General features: G+C 34.8%; 1 protein-coding gene across 1 annotated transcript in view; it reads left to right on the top strand.

Moving 5' to 3' along the window:
* MOCOS (molybdenum cofactor sulfurase) overlaps positions 1-22,442 on the top strand; it is a 105,673-nt gene that overhangs the window by 75,197 nt on the left and 8,034 nt on the right.

Raw genomic sequence — 22,442 nt, 5'->3', positions numbered from 1 at the left:
CTTAGACTTATTGGTGATGAGCATATCTATGCTGTTCCTTGGACAAAATTGGGAGTCTTTGTAGTTTAGTAAAATCTGCTGAAGTTTGCACTCTCCCGATGTGACCTTTAAGAATTCAGGAAAGCCATTATAGTAGGCATCGGGTTAGTAGGAAGAGACATCCTGTTAGAAAGAATGAGAAACAGCAGTTGGGGAAGTCAAGTATTGTACTATGTCTCCCAAATATTAAAAAGTCCAGAGGAAGACTTCTAAAAGATTTGTGGGAATTATATGAGCAAAAAATCACATTGGATGAAAAATTATAAATGGGTTGTGATTAGAGGTTGTGACCTCTAAAGGTATACACTGCTTGGTATGCAATCCACCTAAGGATTAAAGTGCAGACCACATTCCTTCCTGAGCATTGTCCTTGTTCTCAAGGAGCTTGCAATAAAATTGTGAAAATAAAACATAGATGAAACAAGTATATGTAAAAAAAATTAAAACAACACAATATGAAAGATTACTTTTTACCCGTGTATTACTCCCCTTCTGTATTCTATACTCACATATATTTTCAAAATGTTTTCCTCATATAATTTCCTTTCTACCACTTTGTTATTATTCGAAACATCAATCTGACTCCAAAAAGAGAATACTCTCAGTACTGACCTGTATTGGTAGAAATCAGCTGAAGAAGCAGTCCTGCTAACTCAGAATGGGATATGGAAGACCTCTTCCTGAGGGATACTCCTAGAATTCCTTCCTAGTTCTGTTGACTGGGATTGAATTTCCAACTACATCTCAAACCTGATGGCTGTTAGTTGAACTAGAGGTTGTAGCAATTGCACAGTTCATTCAAAAGTTTTTGAATCTTTGAAACTTGAACAGAAAGGAAATATCACTGATCAGTCACCTCCTTTCCATCTTTTCCACACATATATGGAGCCATTAGTTCAATTATTCTGGAAAGCATTTTGGTACTATATAACTAATGTCATCAAACTGTTTATATATACCCTTTGATCCTGTAATTCCATTACTAGACACATACTCCAAAGAAATTAGAGAAAAAGGGAAAATACTTATATGTATAAAAATATTCACAATAGCTCTTTTTGTTGTACAAAATAACTGAAAATTAAAGGGGTGCCCAAAGTTGGGAATGGCTGAACAAATTATGATACATGTATGGAATTAAGTATTATTACACAATAAGAAATTACAAGAGTGATAGATTAAAAGAAGATAAGGAAGATTTGTATAAGCTGATCAAGAATAAAATAAGTAAAACCACAACAAATTAAACGAGGTTTAAAACCCAACAATTTAGAAAGACATTAAAACTTGGACTATTGTTTTGTATTATTAATGTATTGCTTGGCCAAAGGGATGGAACATTGAATCCATTCTTTCTCCCTAAGAGATTCCTTTCAATTAGATTCAATGGTAGGGGAATCTCACCATCTGAAAGTTACTTAATCTGAGATCTGTGAACTTGCTTTTAAAGCATTTTGATAACTATTTGATTATTATGGGTTTCTTTTGTGATTCTTTGAATTTAATTTTAAATAATTAAAAAATTATACTGAGAAAAGATCTATGAGCATAATTAGACTGCAAAAAATGTCCATGCAAAAAAAAAAAACAAAAACAAAAACAAACCTTTAATCTGGAAAAAGTATCAGACTCCTTTTCCACACTCATCATGTCTACTACTCTACTTTCATTATTCAGAGCCTAAGTTTTGACTCATGGTTAAAGTCTCCCCAAAGAGAAGTAGAAAAGTACTCATTGTACTACATAAATCAGATGTGGGACAGGAATTTATTTTCTACACACAAAAGGAATGTTAAAAGGAACACAAGACTCATAGTATGCAATGACAAAACTTAAGCAATCAGTAATATTTATGATATATTAATATTTAGATGTTAATAAATGTATAACCTTTCCAGTTGTCCTGATCTCTGTCTGGCCACTGGTCCCAGATGGCCCTGGAGGGGAAGGTGAGCCAGGTGACCTTGCCCAGCCCTCCCCTAAATCCGATTCACTTGTGTATCATGGCATCATCTCCCTGATATTGAGAAAAAAGGACAAACAACATAACTACCATTATAATCTCTCAGGAAACTGATGCTTGAAGGGCTACCTGACAGGCACACTACCTTAGTTCTATACTATTGTCCACACAACTCCTGGTTCATGTCTCCTGATTAGAAATAGCCAGGGCACAGTGGGGGATGTTGGTTCTGGATTCCAGATGACAAGGTCAAACCTCACCCCAGATAGCTGTGTCTCACCCAGCTTAGCCGTGTAACCCTGGGCAAGCCACTTAAATCCTGTCTTAATTTCCTCATCTGAGAAAAGGGGATGATAATAATAGCACCTGCCTCCCAGGGTTATCATGAGGATCAAATGAGATCACTTTAAAATGTTTAGAACAGCATCTGGCACCTAGTAGGTATTATATAAATGCTACTGTTGTGGTTGTTGTTGTTGTTGTTATTATTATTATCACTTTCATTAATCTAGGCAAGGGTTGGGTCCTCCATACTACTTGTGATCATTTTCTTTCATGAACAAATTCCCCCTATCATACTTTGGTTCTATTCAATGGACCCAGGATTTCTTGAATTCACAAGATCACTGCCTCATTTTAAAAATGATATTTGATTACCTATTCAGGAAAGAGAAAGCAAAAAACCCAGAATCAAGCTCATCTATGCAGAAAATTGGCTTTAGTTTATTGCTCGTGGCTGCATGGTGACTTGGGTTGGGGATAGGCAAGCTGTCCTTCCCCATCCCCCTCCTCTGACTTCTCTTGGAAGTCTTATGAAAAGCAGCTACTGCCACAGGAGCTGAAGAACGAGTTAGCCAGAAGCTCTCTCTTTTTTAAACTGACAAAGTAAACTCCCTCTCCCTGTTACTGCCAAGTTCACCTGGAGATTATCTTTTCATACTAAATCTCTAGAATATTTTTTGGGGGAGGGCACCATCAAAAATTCTATGTTTGTCATCCATTGCTGGAAGTGAGGTCACTTCTACACGTGTACCATGGGCTAGTCGCATTAGAGATGCAGTGACCTATCATGATGCTGGACAGCCAATCATGAAACGTGTTTTTCACCTCTTGACAGAGAAGTGATGGGCTGGAGGTGAAGAATGAGACATGTGTTTTTGGTTACGGCCAGTATGAGAACCTGCTTTGTTTATTTGTAAGAAAAGGATTAACTTTAAAAAAAATTAGAAGAGGAGAGTATGAATGGGAATGGGGACTAATGATAGTGAATGCCCCAAAGACGAAATGAAAAAAGAATATACATGAAACATTTTAAAAATACACAGAAGAGAAGAGAAGGGAATTCAAAAGGAGACATAAATGAGCAAGATGGCTTAGGCGCTAGCATGTTAAATTTACTATATATTTAAAAAATAAGAGGTACATAATTGAGACTTGTTTTTATATACACTCTTCTTTTTCTTATTTGTATATGGAATTGTTAATGTTTGTTGATATTTGTCAAAATCAAAATTAAGAATAATCAAACCTATGGAGCCTAGATTAAAGTGGTTTTTTATATTTAACATTGGGGAATTGCTGAAGAAGAAAAGTTAGGAGAGCTATATCTCCATTAACATTATTGCCAATCACTATTCATTTAAATCTCATTTAGCTACTTCTTTAATAAATGAGAATAGGATTTTTTTTTACATATTAAGAAGTATGGTGGCAGACTAGGACTAGGGTATATATATTATTTTTTGCAATTCTTCTCTACTTTCATTTTATAGTGAAAATATCACGTGGAAGAAATGAGATATTATACTAGTATATCTGGTATATACATAAGTACAGAAGAGTACAAATCAAGGGAATAATTAATGTGGGCCAAAATGTGTCAGAAATCACTTAATCCATGGTGGTTGTCCATTCTCAAAAAGAACCAAAATGACATCATTATGTTGGAGTCAAAGTATAGTAGCAAAGCTTGGAAGGCTCTACCACAGGTTGGGCACAAATAATCCACATGAAAATTTGGAGCTGATCTCTTTAAATTTGTACATCTCACATTTTTTTTTGTACTTCTGCAATTTTGCTTTGCACATAGAATACAGTGCTTTCTTTGATGCAGATATGCCATGTTACCTATTTGATTGCCAGTATGTCCCATGGCACCCAATTATTCCAAAAATTTTCAGAAAAACCTTGAGTCCTTGTATTACTTCTTCTGACTTTCATGTGAACATTTGCCTCATGAGTTATATAAATAGATATATTTTTATGTATTTATGTAGTCTTTTAATATATGTATTATTATATATATTATGTATATATACTATCTTTTAGACAAATGGACATTTGACATTTGAAAATCTTGGCTAGCCCATTGGAAGTTTGCTCTCTTTGGTAGAGTTTGAATGCTAGGTAGTTTAATTCAAGAAATAGCTTAGGGTCCAGTACCTTCTCATTCCAGGTAATCTCCATAATCTTCCTAAGACAGTTAAAATGGAAGTTATTCCAGTTTTCTAGGATGGCACCAGATTTCACAGGCATATGTCAGTGAGGTCAGCATAATGACTCTATGGATCTTCAGTTTGATAGCAGTCTAATACCTCTTCTTTCTCATACTTTTCTTTGAAACCTTCCAAACACTGAGTTAGCTCTGGCACTGCATGGAGAAACCTCATCATTTATGTGTATGTTTTTGAAAAGTATACTGACAAGGTAAATGAAGTTATCCTCAATCTTCAACATTTTGCTGTAACTGATGGTTCTATATATGGATGGTGCGGTAGTAAGTGGTGGAGAATCTGGATTTCCTTTTTAATTGTTAGGCCAAAATTAGCAAAAACAATAGAGAATTGATCCATACTTTGTTGATCTCCACTTCAGAGGCTACTCTGAAAACACAGTCATCTGTGAACAAAAAATCATGCCTCATTAATGTGGTACCTGACTTTGATTTCATTTTCATCCTCATTGAAAGTGTTTGACATCATTGCTGAAAACAAGAATGGAAGCAAGTCCACTGTTTCACTCCATTGGTGCTACATGGAACACCTGGTGTACAATACTGATGAACTTTTCCAGGCAATTTGCCCAGAAAACTTAATCAGTATTGTACTATGGAAAGAGCATTGAATTTGGAGTCTGAAGAAATGTGCTGTCTCCCCAAAGACAATCAAACAGACTTCTTACGATTTCTTACCTGAATATTAGCCTTGAACATACATGGTTTGTGTTTTTACAAAAAGATCTCATTGGTTTATTTTTTTCCCTTGTGCCATAACTCAGTTTTTATTGCTGAAAAAAAAAGATATTTTAAAGTATGATTCCTTACTAGTGACATCCTGGAATGCATATTTGCCTTGTGATGGAAAACATTTCTTCTACTTGCTCTTTTTTTGGAAGTTGAAAAAATCCTCAAAGATCACCTCTAACACTAAGAAAGCATTAAAAATCTTTTCCTTGTGTTTCATTTCACTTTTCTACCTGGAGATTTGAAAAACATCCTTGGTTCCAGAGACCACAAAATTTAAATATTTTTCCTCTTTAAGGAACCTGTTGACCTACTGACACTCCTATTTGGCTTTTTTGGAGGAGAAAGATGATCACAATCTATTAGATTTTTCCACTTCCTTCTTGGATATCTTAGCCATATCTTGCTGGGGAGGAATAGCACTGTTTCTACTGGTTCTACTCAACTGTAACTTTCAGATTAATCATTTCTGAAGAAACCTTTGAGGCTACCTGGAGAGCGATGTAGTGCTTTCATTAACAACTTGCTTCCCTTGATTTGTGACAAATTTAAGGGTTCTTATGTCAATCTTTTCTGGTTTTGGGGAAAATAATGAAGTGTTCTGGCAATCCTTTGACAGCAAAAGTTTCTGTATAAGCTTTCTGAAGTGTGGTGTACAAGTTTTTCATTTGTTGTTATTTAGTCTCTATCTTCTTACAAGCACATTTTTTTCTTGTTTTTGCTGATGGCTGGCATCACTTGAAGGAATCTCAATCCTTGTTTTTATGTTTGGTTTTATTTTCATTCTTTTGGATGTCTGTTTCATCATTCTTATTTGGCTCTTAGAAGTCATATGCTACTTCTAAGGCTTCAGGTCCTGAACCCTTTTTTATTTTACATGTTCTCTTTGAGCTATTTTTAAAAAGTATTTTATTTTTTCCCCAAATACATGCAAAAATAGTTTTCAGCATTCATTTTTGTTCTTTTTTTAAATCATAGCTTTTTATTTACAAGATATATGCAGGGGTAATTTTTCAGCATTGACAATCGCAAAACCTTTTGTTCCAGTTCTTCCCCTTCTTCCCCTCCCCCCTTCCCCAGATGGCAGGTAGACCAGTACATGTTAAATATGTTAAAATATATGTTAAATACTATACACACACACACACACACACACACACACACACACACATACACACACACACATACATGTCCATACAGTTATTTTGCTGCACAAGAAGAATCGGACTTTGAAATAACAGCATTCATTTTTGTAAGACTTTGTGTTCCAAATTTTCTCCATCCTTCCCTTAATTCTACTTTCTCCCAAACAGCAAGCAATCTGATAGAGGTTAAATATGTACAATCTTTTAAAACATATTTTCATATTTGTCATGTTATCTAAGAAAAATCAGACTAAAAGAGAAAAAAAGATCAAGAAAAAAGCAAACACACACAAAAAGTTGACCCACATTCAATCATCCAGTTCTCTTTCTAGATGTGGGTGGCATTTTCTATCCCAATCTATTGGAATTGCCTTGAATCGCCACATTGTTGAGAACAGCCAACTCCATCACAGTTGATCATCACATAATCTTGTTTCTTTGTACAATGTTTTCCTGGTTTGAGATGTTTTGAGTTTTTAAGGGGATAGCTATATTAGACATATCTATCTCATATGAAAATAAATAATCAGTACTCATATTCCTCCATTTATTCAACTCCTTTCTCTTTGTAGTTCTTGATCTGTTTTTCTCAGAAGTCCTATCTGTCTCAATGTTCTGCTTTTCACCTTTCCATCCTTTCTCTCTTTGTAATTTTGATTTTGACAAATGAATTTTGCTGAATCCTGTTCTTGTTCCATTGTTTATGCTGAGAAAGGCCACCTTGAGGGAATATGCCTTCAGCAAGAGTCTGGGACTTTCTGACCAATTTGTAGAGGTGCTTCCTATTAAAAGAAGGAGTATTTTGCCTACTGGCCATATCAACAATTTCCTTATAGTTAAACTTAAGGACAAGCCCGATGTGTTCCCTTGCCATTGCTCTTTTGCTTTTCATTTATCTTCACTTGAAGAGGAATCCTTACCTTTTTTTTTTAACCTTCTTTTACTTTCTAGGTAATTTTAAAGATGACATATCATCTAATTTAATTTCTAACACTTCACTGTCCTCTTGTTTGGCATTTAATTTTCTTATTAAATTTTCAATGGCAAAAGGAACTTGTTCCAAAATTGCTTCAAAAATACCTCTCTAAAAAGTAGAATTCTTTGTTCTGGCTGTAGTTTTGCAGAACGGAATAATAAACTTCAGATTTTTACTGTAAGCTCTTCTGCTCCTTCGTTAGTCAGTTCTTCCAGGTATATATCAACAAAGTGAAACTTTACTCCATAAGGTGCAGAATTGTCTGGCTGCAAAACTTATTTCATTAGGATATCCAGAATAAGTTTAACTTGACTTTCCTCTCTGGTTCAGAAACAGGCATGTTAGCATGTAGAACTTATCTGTCTATTCTAATCCACTCACAGTTCATGGTTTACCAAAAAATCTGAACAAATAGCTGCTGGGTTTTTGTATCCTGAAAAACTTGAATGAACTGGAAAATTATATTTCCAAGTTCATGCTGTAGGAGAGATTGTCCTTCAACCACACAGAGCAGAAAAGCCCTTTTCATGTTTTTAGCAATTCCCTGTGACTGAAACCATGTGAGGTGGCTCCCATCTTGGTGTGGAGCTTCCTCACTTCAGTCTCTGTTTTCTCACGCCAGCCAGCTGCTGCCAAGTCACATTTCTGAAGAGAGTTTCAGGACTAGAGATATGATGGCAAATAACTCATGGGATGCTAGGGAGATGAGGCGCAATGAAAGGGCTTCATTGGTTTAAAAGAAAACTCTGATCAAATGTAGCAATTGCATAGATTCCAAATGTCTTAACACGGCATTCAAGGCTCACCACATTCTTTCTCTAACTGACCTTTCCTGACAGACATCTCATATCATCTGTCGTCACTCACAGTGACTCATTATTTCCCATGTCCTGAGCTTTTCTGTTTATGTGCCTTTACTAGTGCCATTCTCTTTCTATCCCTCCCTCTATTTGTTTCTGTTGACATTCTGTCCAACCTTCCAGACTACTTTCTCTTTGAAGACAGCTTTGATCTTTCAATCTAGGAGTATCTCTTTCCCACTCTGGGTTCTCATAGCACTTTCTCTCACTTAATTCTCCCTGATTGTTAAGCATTCCTTCTCTCACTAATCACAAATTTCTTGATGGCAGGGACAATATCATTTTCATTTTTGCATCCTTGCCTCATAGTCTCATGTACATGGTAGGTATTGAGTAAATGTGGATATATATGAATGAATAGAAAAGAATGGAAGGAAAAGATGAGTATCTGCCAACTTTTTCCTGTCCAGTAACTTTACTTTCCATCTGCTGCTATTTAACTCCAAGTGCTTATAATAGCTACCCATAGTTCCATAGGGAACTCCTTCCATAATCCATTGCACCTCAAATCTTCCTACACTGCAACTTATTGTTGTGAAAGAAGTGAACACAGAGCCGACGGGTTTAAATTTGTACTTTTGAATAGAGGGAAGGAGATTCTACTTTATTCCACCTGTAAAAAAGATATCCCATGTGGGAAAAAAAGAGAAATTATCCTGGTAAATGTGGGTTTTATACATAGAGAAGAATGCAAAGCAAGGGAGTGATCAATGTGGGGTGAGACTTTGAAAATGGAAAACATCTGCAATGATGTGAATTATTTTGGATATGAAGCTTCAATTAGCTAAAAATATTTTATTCATAAGAATAACTCACATTTATATAACATTTTATAGTATACAAAGTTCTTTCCTTACAACCATCATGTCAGATAATGAAGGTATTGTCATTTCATGTAACACAATGAGTAAATTAAGATTCCTCAGGTTAAATGATTTGTCCCTAGTCATGACTAATAATCATCAAAACTAGAATTCAGATTCAGGTCTTTGGATGTCAAGACCAGTACTTTTCCCCACATGTTGTCTATACATTTTCAAATACCCTCTTTGTGTAAAAGTACTATAAGACTATAGGTATTTAGAGGGATAGAAAAATAAACAAATGAGGGGCCCTGCCCACAAGAAACTTATAGTTTTGTTGAATATATGGGAGCTTAGTGTTCCCATATCTGTGGAACTTGATGTTCTACAGACACTAAATTCCACCTTCCATCCTACATGTTTACAGTGTATGTCTTCCTTACCCACTACCTTTTAGAATCCCTGATTTCCTAAGATTCAGATGAAGTATTACCTTTTACATAGAATCTTTCTTGATTTCAATTGCTTCTAATGCCCTGTCTCCGAAAACTATCTGGTATCTATTTTATATATATTCTGCACACATTTATATTCTTATATTTTATTTCTACATTAGAATGTAAGGTCCTTGAGGGCAGATATTATTTCACTTTTGCTTTTGTTCCCTGCTCTTTGGCACAGTACATATTAAGTGCTTAATCAATGATTGTTGACTGATTCTATATATTTGCATCTATGGATCTACTTGAGTTTTGCCTCCGATTGTTCAAATCATAACCTACCTATGCCCATCTGTTTATCCTATGGTACTCTTCTCTTATGTCTTCCATAGGTCATCTACCAGTGCTGCTGAGGGGAGATTGGGTTAAGCTTCCTCTTGATCAAAGCTTTTTAAACTGTGGGTTGTGACTCTGTTTGGAGTCATGTAACTGAATCTGGAAGTCACAAAATTATGATTTATTATCAGTAAATGTTTGATTTGTATACCTATTTTACATACTTATTTAGCCAGTCATGTAAAAATTTCTTGGTGTTGAAAGTGGAAAAAGTTTGAGGACTATCCATCAGTAACTTCTTATTCTTATGGTGGGGCTGGTTCAACTTCTTTCTCCTTCTTACTGCCCTTCCTGAGTCATACATCTCTCTGAAAACATTCTTTTGCTCCATTTTTCTTTTTTCATAAGATCCTTTTTATTATGAACTTCAATCATCAATGAACACAAACATTGCAATATACAAAAAGGAACAAGAAAAAGGATTTTATTAGAAGCTGTGGACTTCTATTGCATATATTTGTAATGTTTGGAATACTTCATGGAAATCCATGAAACAAAGATAAGACATATACACATACAAATGTAAATAATTATATAAAACCATATATGATTAGATGCCAAATGAATGACATAGGCCACATTTTACTATATCTACTTCCTTTTCTGGATGAGAATCAGAATTTCATTTTAATTTATCTAAACAAAAATGAGCTTAAATATTTGATACAATCATGTTATAATCATAAAAACACCTGTGCACATATTAAGTTATCTTGAGGCCTGTACTATCTCAAGTAATGATGTCTAATCTTTCCCAGAGAAATGTGTACTCTTCATTTTCCAGGATATTGCCACTACAAATCAGGGAACAAAGGACAAGGAAGAGAATGATGAATGAGAACCATCAGTGGGAATCAGGTTTAAGGAGACCATACTATGTGACTCTGCAATGGACTAAATGTGATTTTGAGTTGAGACTACCCAATTGAGGGAAACTTGCTTTAAGGCTGCTACTAATGGAAGGGAGACTAAGAGAGAAAAAATAATTTCAAAGAATATAATGTATTAATTTCCACCTATTCTGATTCTCCTGTATTCCTATTAATCTTTTCTATTAATTGATTCAACTTTACTATGATGCTCCCAGGGAGAGCTCATCATCATGGAGGCTGCATCAGTTTTAGTACTCACACCTAATAAGTCCCTCTGATCAAAGGCCTAGAGGGAAGAGAAAAAAACCTCCTCCCCCAAAACCACCATTAAGAGAGGGCTCAGAGGGCACAACCATTTCCACCAGCATCATGCCCCTGTATGGGTACATTTCTCCCTGCCTCCCACCCTTTTCAGTTTCCTTTTGCGTGATGTCTTTCCCCATTAAATTGTCAGCTACAGGATTATCAAACAGTGTGTAGCACATAAGAGGTACTTCACAAGTGTTTGAATTGAAATGAGTTAAGCTTATAAACCTGGGAAAATTGGTGATACTGTCGTCAATAGTATTAAGAGCAGCATATTTGAGAGAAAATCATTTTCCTTCTGGATGTGCTATATTTCAGCTGCCATTGGGTTGTCCAGGTAGAGATGTCCAATAGGAAGTTGCTAATGGAAGACTTGAAGTTAAATGGGAGAGGTGAGGACTACATAGCTAAGAGAGCGATATGTAGAAATGAAAATTGAACTCCTGAGAAAGTAGGAGAAGAAGAGAGAATCTTAAATAGACTGCTGATGGAAAGATACTTGCTTAGGGATGGGATATAGATGGTACCTTAGAAAATGATCCTGAGGAGAGGTGAGACAAGAAAAAGAGAATGAGGAGAGATCAATGTCATAGGAGTAAGGATGGACAAAATATAAACGAGTAATGGACATAATTGTCGAAGGTTGCAAAGTCATTAAAGTGGCTGAAAACAGAGAAGAGATACTTTTTAAAGCAGTTAATATATCATTAATAACTTTAAAAAATTTTGAACTAAATGCTAAAGAAATGGACATTTTCATATACATACTAGAATATAAAGAGACTTATACCTGAACTTAAGATCTCTTTAATACATACTTTGCCTTTTTTTTTTTTAAGTATATACTAAGGTCAATTTTCAAAGCTCTCCTGCTTGTTATTGTTTCTTTCTGGTTTTCCTTCTGTTTTCTGAATTAAAAAAATGCCTTACTGACCCTTCCTTTTTTCCTTCTTCCTTCTTTTCTGTTCCCTCTTTTCCTTTTCTTTACTTTCTCCATTCTTCTTTTCCTTCTTTCCTTCTCTCCCTTCCTTCCTTCCTATTTCTATATCCACTTTTCCATCCATCCTTTTTTGGACAAAAAAGAACAAGGTTTTTGTAACCAATATGCATCATGAAGCAAAATAAATTTCTACTTTGGCTATGTCTAGAAATGTATGCTTTATTCTGCATCTTGAGTCTATTATGTCATTCTGTCAAGAGGTATAGAACACACTTCATTATCAGTTTTTTGGAATCATCATGGTCATATAATTGAACACAGTTTTCAAGTCTTTCACTTGGTTTTTATTTATAATATTCTTAAATAATCTATTCTTAGAGTTCTACTCACTCATTCTACATCAATTCATATAGGTCTTCTCTTACTGGTAACTTGATGTAAAAGTTTGAGAATTCATTGAGTAGTAATATTGGGAGCCATATGGAAAGAGTTAGAAATTCAATGCTTAATGAAGAAGCAGAAGCAGTGAACTTAATTCCTAAAAAGAATGAGAGAATGGATATAGTGTGATAGTCTAAAGATTTGGGAGGGTCAGATGAAGATCTTTGAAGGATCCACTTTATTATTTTTCTAGGCAATAGAGAAGGATACAGGATATATGGAGAGACAGAAGATGAGTAAGGAGGATTGGTGCTGCTGGTAAAGATTGCTTGGACAAACCTCATAAGGGATGAAAATAAGGGTCCAAATTCTGCAGTTGGTACTGGCAAGGAAAAGAGCCATTTTGCCCTTAGAGCCTAAATCAGAAGTTAAGAGAGAATGTAGGGGATTTTTGAGCTGAAGAATAGGGCAAAAGATATAATTCATGACTGATGGCCTTGATTTTCTCAGAATGTTGAAAGCAAGATCTTTTTTTGAAAGATGGGGATAGGGAATGGTGTAGAGGGATGTGGAGAAAAGTAGGGGAAGATTGAGAGCAGCTACTGTGCAGAGCATGATAGTCAATTGGAGAAGAATAAAAAGATTACTATGTAGAGAAGGCTCAGTTGAGATTAGATAACATTAATTTTTATTTCCTTGATTCATTTTATCAATGGTACAACAGACAATTTCAACATTCCTTCTCTCTCACAAAGTTCATTTCCTGAAAACAGTAAAACAAAATCTTCTAGGAGTGTTATTGGGATTGATATACTTTTAGTTCACCAATTATTAACAGAAAGGAAGGATGTGTGCCTCTAACTTTGATAATGAAATATTAATACTTATATTTTACTTGCATTTTGTTGAAGATGATGACTGAAGACCAAGTGTGTAAAGAATGCCCATTTTTTAGACTGTGACATATAGTTTGAAGGACAAACTCTAAAACTTGTTTATCAGTATATAGATAGATATACATCATCTGGACTGGACATGGGAATTTTCAAATTTCTCTCTGAAGTAAAGGCCCATATTCTAAAATCTTTTGAAAATAAATTGTACTTTTATTCTGACTTGAACCAACATCAAATAAAATAGGCATTTCCATATAAAGAAGAATAGAAAAAAAAGATTGTACATAAAACTGAATATCTATATTGCATACAGCTTGATTTTTTTAAAAATAAATAATAAGTTCAAAAGATACTTTGCGAAGCTGTCTTGTTAGTCTCTGATTTTTCTTTGGAAAAGTCCATATTTTAATACCATCATTTTTTTTCCTCGTGGTAATGGATGACAAGTTACTTAACCTATTTACCTCAGTTTCCTCATCTGTAAAATGAGCTTCAGAAGGAAATGACAAACTACTCCAGAATCTTTACCAAGAAAACCCAAATAGGGTCACAAAGAATTGAAAATGATTGAAAGCAACTGAATAACAAAAACAACAATTAGAAAGATGCATGGTGAATATGAGCAGACATCAACACATTACGAATGTGTTGATTACCAATATGGAATTGTGCAAGGGAAGTGGAGTGAAGGATGCACTCAAAGAAGTGGAAAGAAACATTTTCTGGTCATATAATGAGATTTTAGGATCAATGGGTCTGTGAATACTGTTGGTACTCCATGAAAACTGTTCGTATTCCTACAGTATCAAAAGAATATAGAGAAAGCATCTCTACTCTCAGCATATTTGGTGTGGTCCAGGGGAGAATTCTTTGGAAGACCTGGATTAAAGTCACATAGGATGGACAGACATATATGAATTTCATTTGGCCCCATTAGAGAGAATATGTACATCAATGAAGTTAATAGATTCATTGGAGGATTGGAATAATGGTTTTTTATTTTTTGTTATTGTTATTGTCTTGTTGTTACTCTGCTTTCTTGGGGTCTCCATCACTTTGTACAAGTTTCCTCATATTTTCTTAATTTTGTCATTATTTCCAACATAATTAGATCAATTATGTTCTTCAAGCCCAATTTGTTTAATCATTCCCTTTATTATATGTATTAATAAATTTATTATGTTGTAGTTACTATACTAAATATTCAGGGTACAATGAAAGAAAGCGAAAGAAACAAACAGTTCTGCTTTTAAGATTTCAAACTTTTGTTATCCCAAACAATGCTACTATAAATCTGTTTGTATGTGTGGGTTGTTCCTTTCTATCACTTATCTCCATGGGGTGGAGATAAAATCCCAATAGTCAGATTTGTATCATGAGATTGTACAATTCAGCAACTTTTTATACACAATTCCAAATTGAGAGAGTATGAATTTGTAATGGACCTAGTCAGAATGGTTGCCAGACTTCCTTTAGTCAGTGGCATTTAGCAACCCAGGAGTAAGATCAGGGAAAGCAGTTGGGTGGAATGACCCAGGGCCCTGAGCATCAGGTGTGTGTGAGTGTGTGAGAAGCTGAAAGACAAAGTGGGAAGTGACTGAAGGATAAAAGGCAGTGAACTGGTCAACTATTACATCAAGTTTATCGAGGCAGAAAAGTGAAACTGGAACAGAGATCATGAAAAGGGCAGGTGTAGAAGGACCAGAAAGAGTTTTGAGGACAAAGAGCAGATTTGGGGAAAAGCTCGAGGTAAAGGGAGTGATGAAATGATTAAGATTTTTAAAAAAACTACAACATGTCTGACATAATTCTCTCTTTGAAAATTTCAGATGAGAGGAACTCATTATATCCCAAGGTAGCACATTCGTCTCTTCCTATATTAATTAGAAGCAAGTTGCTTCTGTATGACTTTGCAACTCCCACTGATGTCACTATAACTTGTCTTTATTGTCTTCTCGTCATTTCTTATTGCTTATCCTAATATTGAATCCTATTATTATAAACTTATAATATCTACCTCAATGATTTTTGTCAGCCATTTTAGACCTATTGTCTCTTTCATATCCTTGAATTCTAGTTGGACTTTGAGATTTGGTTCCTTTCAAGCTAAATTTGAAGTACTCTTTTAACATAGGTGCTGCTGAATCAAATGCCCTAAGGTTCAGACTGAATAAAAACTGATTGATCTTGAATTTGTTCATATTATAGATTCTCACAAATTATAAATGTTAATTTTTGGAAACTAGAAATTTAAATTTATGTGCTATTTATAGAATGCATCTAATGGAAAGAAAAAAATAACTTCTTCTGATTGGCTACATTACGGCTTTACTTTTTGCAAAAGAATTATTTAAAATGTTAGGCTTACCTGAGGATAGCAAAACTATTGCAACACTAGAAAATAAGAGAAAACATAAGGGTTGTTATTTGGGAATATTTTTACCATCTTCCTATCTGCTAGTATTACCTCTATCTATGGACAAGGGCATTATTCAGACTACAAAATGTTGTTGCAGAAGAGATTTTATAAGAAATTTGATCCATCTCAACTTCTTTTAAAACATGAAGTATCAATATTTAATGCTGTTTATACCTAGGATTCTATTAAATATCCAATATTAAGGAGGACTCTCAGGAAATTGTAGCCTAGTGTTATCCTTGCAGAAATATGTTCTTATGATGATGGTGATAAACAATTTATAGCGCTGGAGTAAGTTCTTTCCAAAATAAACTAGCTCAGTTTCTTGACATAAAAATAACTAATTTACATTTATATGGTGGTTTAAGTTTTGCAAAAAACTTTAACCATATAAAATAATAATTTATACTTATAAAGCTTTAAGGTTTGCAAAAAGCCTTGTCTTATTTGATCTTCACAACAATTCTGTAATATAAGTGCTTTTTCCTCCTAGATGAAGACACTGAGGTAGAAAGAGGCTAAGCACCTGGTGAGGGTCATTATCTAGTAAGTTCCTAGGGCAGATTATGAGCCTATATCTACTGCAATTATTAGTATTATAAGATTATAAGCTACTATCTACTACAATACCTTTACCTGACCATGACAAATACTACATTTTAATCAATTAGCAAGCACTTATTAAACACATACTGTACTATGTCAGGTACTATTCTAGGTGTTGGGGATGTAGAGACTAAAAAACCCAGACAGTTTCTGCTCTGATATTTATATTCAGTTATGGAGAAGGTATAAATACATCCAAATAAATGCATTTGTGATGTTAATACAAGGGAGTTGTCTGAAGAGGAAATTAGGATATCAAAATATAAATAAAGGAAGAATAAGGTGAAGCTGACAATGGAAGTTAATTTGATCCACAGTACCAGTGTTGCAGGAAGAAGAATATTGTCATTGCTGCTGACAAGTCAAAGAATCTTCTTAATGACAGCGAAGAAGATTTACAGGCAATTAGGAAAAGTAATTTGGAAAAATTCACCAACTTTTTCTCAAATCAGTTCCTTCTTGCAAAATACCCTCTCCCTCCATTTTTGCCAGGAGTCTCATTCAATCACATAGCTTTGACACTTAAGGGTCATTTTTGACTTCTTCATCATTATTATATATATATATATATATATATATATTTTTGTCAGCCAACAGGCTACCTTTTCTTTCTAATATAAAATTACTTGGCCTTGCATCTTTGTGGGAAAAAGAAAGTTTTTTCTTTATGGAAGTGAGTGTTACAAATTCTGTCAACATATTATCTATGCTTTTTAAAAAAAATTAAAACTTTATTTTCAAAACATATGCACGGATAATTTTTCAACATTGACCCTTACAAAACCTTATATTCCCAATTTCCCCTCTTCTCCCCCACTCCATCCCCTAGATGGCAAGGAATCCAATCTATGTTAAATGTGATAAAATATATGTTAAATCCAATATATGCATACATAACTATACAATTATCTTGTTGCACAAGAAAAATCAGGTCAAAAAGGAAAAAAAATGAGAAAGAAAATAAAATGTAAGCGAACAACAACAAAAAGAGTAAAAATGCTATGTTGTGATCTATCCTCCATTCCCACAGTCCTCTCTCTGGTGTAAATGGTTCTCTTCATTGCAAGATCAATGGAATTGATTAGGTTCATCTCATTGTTGAAAAGAGCCATGTCCATCAGAGTTGATCACTGTATAGTCTTGTTGCCGTGTACAATGATCTCCTGGTTCTGCTCATTTCACTTAACGTCACTTATTTAGCCATATCCTTATTTATTTAGCCATTTTCCAACTGGTGGACATCCACTCAGTTTCCAGTTTCTTGTCACTACAAAAAGGGCTGCTATAAATATTTTTGTATATGTGGGTCTCTTTCCCTCCTTTATGATCTTTTTGGGTACAGGCCCAGTAGAGACACTGATGGATGAAAGGATATACACAGTTTGATAGCCCTTTGGGCACAGTGCCAAATTGCTCTCCCAGAATGGTTGGATCAGTTCACAGTTCCACCAACAATGCATCAGTGTCCCATTTTTTCCACATCCCCACCAACATTTGTCATCTTTTTCTGTTATCTTAGCCAATCAGAGGATGTGTAGTGATACCTCAGAGTTGTCTTAATTTGCATTTCTCTGATCAATAATGATTTAGAGCACCTTTTCATAATGACTACAAATGGTTTCAATTTCTTCATCTGAAAATTATCTGTTCATAGCCTTTAACCATTTATTAATTGGAGAATGGCTTGAATTCTTATAAATTTGAGTCAGTTCTCTATATATTTTAGAAATGAGGCCTTTGTCAGAATCCTTGAATGTAAAAATGTTTCCCAGTTTATTGCTTCCCTTCTAATCTTGTATGCATTAGTTTTATTTGTACCAAACCTTTTAACTTAATATAATCAAAATTATCTATTTTATATTCAATAATGAACTCCAGTTCTTCTTTGGTCACAAATTCCTTTCTCAGAGGTAAACTATCCTTTGTTCTTCTAATTTGCTTATAATATCACTCTTTATGTCAACATATTATCTAAAAGAGTCTTTGAAAGTAATAAAATATAATATAATTTGTTTTTAATGAAGTGATACATTAAAAAAATCTTGAAAATCAATGCATTTAATTAAATTCTCCTAGTAACTTAAAAATTCATAGATACCTGAACTTGCTTATATCTGAAGGACATATTCTTCTGGTGTTACTGTTTTTCCTAGTGATTTATCTGTTTATGTTCAAAGTCTTTTGAGTTTTTCCCTGACATTTTTGACAATTTCATTCTTTTCTCCTTACCCTCTCCTCCACATTTTCCATATTGCTCACTTTCTGACTCTTATTCTTCTTTTTTGTGGTTTCCTTTGGGAATGGATCTCAAAGCATCTTAGCCTCCCATGTTAGGTAATAGGTGGCACCTGCTTAGGCCTTTGCCAAAAGTGACTTTCGACTAGTCAGAACTGGTCCCAGCTGGATGCTTGGCTCTTTCTTTCAGTCTTGGGTGAAGCACCGAATAGTTTCTCACAAAGATACATGCACAGTGACCTGTCCTGCTCCCTCTATTCTGTAGTTCTTTGGTCTGGCACCTACAGTTCAGAGCTTTGCAGCTCTGGTTATAGGATTATGATTCTTTGCAGGCTTTGGCACATAATTTCTGTTCTGGAGAGGTCTGTGAGATTGTGGGGAATTAGAGAAAATATTTAGCTCTCCATCTTGTTGCTCACATCAGCTACTTACATTTAAGTACATTTCAATACATAAAGTATATTCATTCTTTTCATTTAATAGTTTATTTCCCCCCAGTTACATGCAAAACAACTTTAAACATTTGTTTTTAAAACTCTGAGTTCCAGATTCTGTCCCTTCTTTCCTCTCTTGTCCCCACATTGAGAAAGCACATGTGAAGTTATGCAAAACATTTCCATAAAAGTCAGGCTGCAAAAGAAAACATATATATCTCTGTCCCCTCTAAAAAAAACCCTCAAGAAAAATAAAATTTTAAAAAGTATGCTTTAATCTGTATTCAGACACATCATTTCTTTCTCTGGATATAGGTAGCATTTTCCATCATAAATTCCTCAGAGTAGTCTTGGGTCATTGTATTGCTGAGAATAGTACAGCTGATCATTCCACAATATTGCTATTACTTTGTACATAGTACATTTCACTTTGCATAAGCTCCTTGAAGTCTTTTCAGGTTTTTCTGAAAACATCCTACTCATCATTTCTTACAGAACAAAAGTATTCCATTATAACTACAATCTACAATTTATCCAGTAATTCCCCAATTGAGGGGCATCCCCTCAATTTTCAATTCTTTGCCCTGAAAAAAAGAATTGCTATAAATATTTCTTGATATATACAGGTCCTTAAAAAAGTCTCTTTTGGAATATATGTCTAGCAGTGGTATTGTTAGGTTAAAGAATATGCATGGTTTTATAAGCCTTTGGGCATAGTTCCAAATTGCTTTATGGTAGAATCAGTTCAAAATTACACTAATAATACATTAATGCCTCATTCTTCCCACATTCTCTCCAACATTTGTCATTTTCCTTTTCTGGTCCATTAGCCAATTTAATAGGTATTAGGTAATACTTCAGAATTGTTTTGATTTGCATTTCTCCAATCAATAGTGAGTAAGACTATTTTTTAAAAATGTGGATATAAATAGCTTGATTAGTTCATCTGAAAATTGTTCCTTTCTTTTAATTACTTATCAGTTTGGTAATGCCTCTTATTTATTTATTTTTTATAAATTTGATTCAGTTCTCTATACATTTGAGAAATGAGGCTTTCATCAGAGAAATTTGCTTTAAAATCTGACTACTTTTTTCTACAATATACAGTCCTTTCTTTCACTCTCTCCCCTTCTCATATTTTCTTTCTTTCTTTCTATTTTCTTGCATGGTAAGATAGATTTCTATATCCAATTGAGTGTGCATATTATTTCCTCTTTGAGCCAATTCTGATGAGACTAAAATTCACTTATTCTCCCTATCTTTTCTTATAAAAGCTCTTTCTTGCCTTTTTTTAAATAGCAAATTATTTACCCTATTCCACCTTTTCCTTTTCCTTTCCTCCAGTACATCTCTTTCACTCTGTAATTAAAAAAAATATTATCCATTCATATTCAACTCGGGCCTGTGGCCTCTGTCGTTATATACTGCTAATAATGAGAACGTTCTTATGAGTTACAAATATCATTTTCTCATGTAGGAATGTAAACAGATTAATCTTGTTAAGTCTCTTATGAGTTCCTTTTCCTCATTACCCCCTAAAGCTTCTTCTGAGTCAAATTTTCTATTTAGTTCTGGTCTTTTCATTACAAATACTTGAAAATCCTGTTTCACTGAATGTCCACCTTTCCCCTTGAAGGATTATACTCTTTTGCTGTGTAGGTAATTCTTGGTTGTAATCCTAACTTCATTGCTCTCTGGAATATCATATTCCAAGTCCTCTGACCCTTTACTATAGAAACTGCTAAATTTCATGTTATTCTGTATAGGACTCCACCACACTTGAATTGTTCCTTTCTATTCTAGGTTCCAGAACCTAGGTTCTGGAATTTGGCTATCATATCTCTGGGAGTTTTCATCTTGGGATATTTCAGGAGGTGATAGATGGACTTTTTTCAATTTCTATTTTACCCTCTGGTTCTAGAATATTAGGACAGTTTTTCTTAATAATTTCTTGAAAGAAGATATCCAGACTCTTTTTTATGAACATAGCTTTCAGGTAGATCAATACTTTTAAAATTATTTCTCCTAAATTAATTTTGGTTTTGTTTTATTGTTTATTGCTTTCTCATAAAGTCATTAGCTTCCATTTGTTTGATTCTAATTTTTACAGAATCATTTTCCTCAGTGAGCTTTTTTATCTCCCTTTTCATTTGGCCAATTTTGCTTTTTAAGGTATTCTTCTCATTGTCTTTTTGTACTTCCTTTTGCATCACTCTCATTTCTCTTCCCAATTTTTCTTCCATTTTTATTCAAAATCTCTTTTGAGCATTTCTGTGACCTGAGACCAATTCTTATTTTTCTTGAGGCAGGAGCTTTTACTTTGTTATCGTCTTCTGAGTATATGTTTTGATCTTCCTTGTCACCATAGTAATTTTCTAAGGTCTGAATTTTTTTTTCTGTAGTTTGCTCATTTTCCCTTGATTTTTTTTTCATTCTTTGTTAAAGCAGGGCTCTGTTTCCAGGGTAGAGGAGACAATGTCTCAAGCTTCAAGGGTTTTTGTGCACCTATTTTCAGAGATCCTTCTTGGGACCTCTAAGTTTTCAGCTTTTCCAAGGGGATAAGATCCAAGGAGAGGTGTGTTTATTCCTGGTTTGTGCTCTGCTCTGAGTGACCATAAACTCTCTTTTCTGCCCTGGAACTGTGAGGAAGGTCCCAGCTCCACACTAGCTGTAATTACGTTCTAGTGAGCTCGTGTTCCTCCTTGCCCTGAGACTATGAACCAGATCTTGTCTGGGCTCTGAATATGGCAAAGCAACAGAGTTTTGCCTCATTGCTGGCAAAGAGACCCTTGTATGTCCTTCTGATCAGATGTTAGCCCCCCCTTACTATCTGTGGGCTAAGAACTCTGAAAGCCCTCTGCCACTTCTGGTGCTACTGCTGCCCCCCACCTACCCTGTTCAGTGACCCCCAAGACTCAGTTCCTGTGGCCCTCTCACCCCAGTGCAACAAACCTTTCTGGCCGAACTTCTAAGTTGACTTTGGCGTCTGTGGGCTGAGAGAAACTGCGAGAGAAACTGAGGGAAACTGCCATTGCTGTCTCTGCTTCAGAGGCGCCGAAGTTGGCTCCTGGTTTGCTGGGGCTGGGGCTATGCTGGTACGACCTGGGCCAGACTATGCTGCACTCTTGCCCTGTTGCAACAGTCTTTTCCTGCTGAACCCCTCTAAGTTGTCTCTGTCTGGAAAAATTGTTTCACTCCATCTATTTGTGGGTTTTGATGCTTTAAAATGTGTTTAGAGTCATTATTTAAAGGTGTTTGGAAGGGTTTAGGGTAGAGCTCCAGAAAGTCCCTGTTTTTACTCCATCATCTTGGCTCGGCCTCCCATAAAGTATATTCTTAGTTATTCCTCTATGTTTCCATCACATTTCTTTTTCTCTCTTTTTTTGGCTATCTATTCTCATAATTGATAGAAAATTCTAAAATTTTTTTCCCTCATTTTATCCATTTTTGGTTTATTCTCTTCTTCCTCCACCCCAACAACAAAATCACA

This window comes from Antechinus flavipes, chromosome 1, assembly GCF_016432865.1.
Source record: "Antechinus flavipes isolate AdamAnt ecotype Samford, QLD, Australia chromosome 1, AdamAnt_v2, whole genome shotgun sequence".
Taxonomy (NCBI): Eukaryota; Metazoa; Chordata; class Mammalia; order Dasyuromorphia; family Dasyuridae; genus Antechinus; species Antechinus flavipes.
Note: the sequence above shows the minus strand (reverse complement) of the source record. Positions and strands in the feature narration are given on the sequence as shown.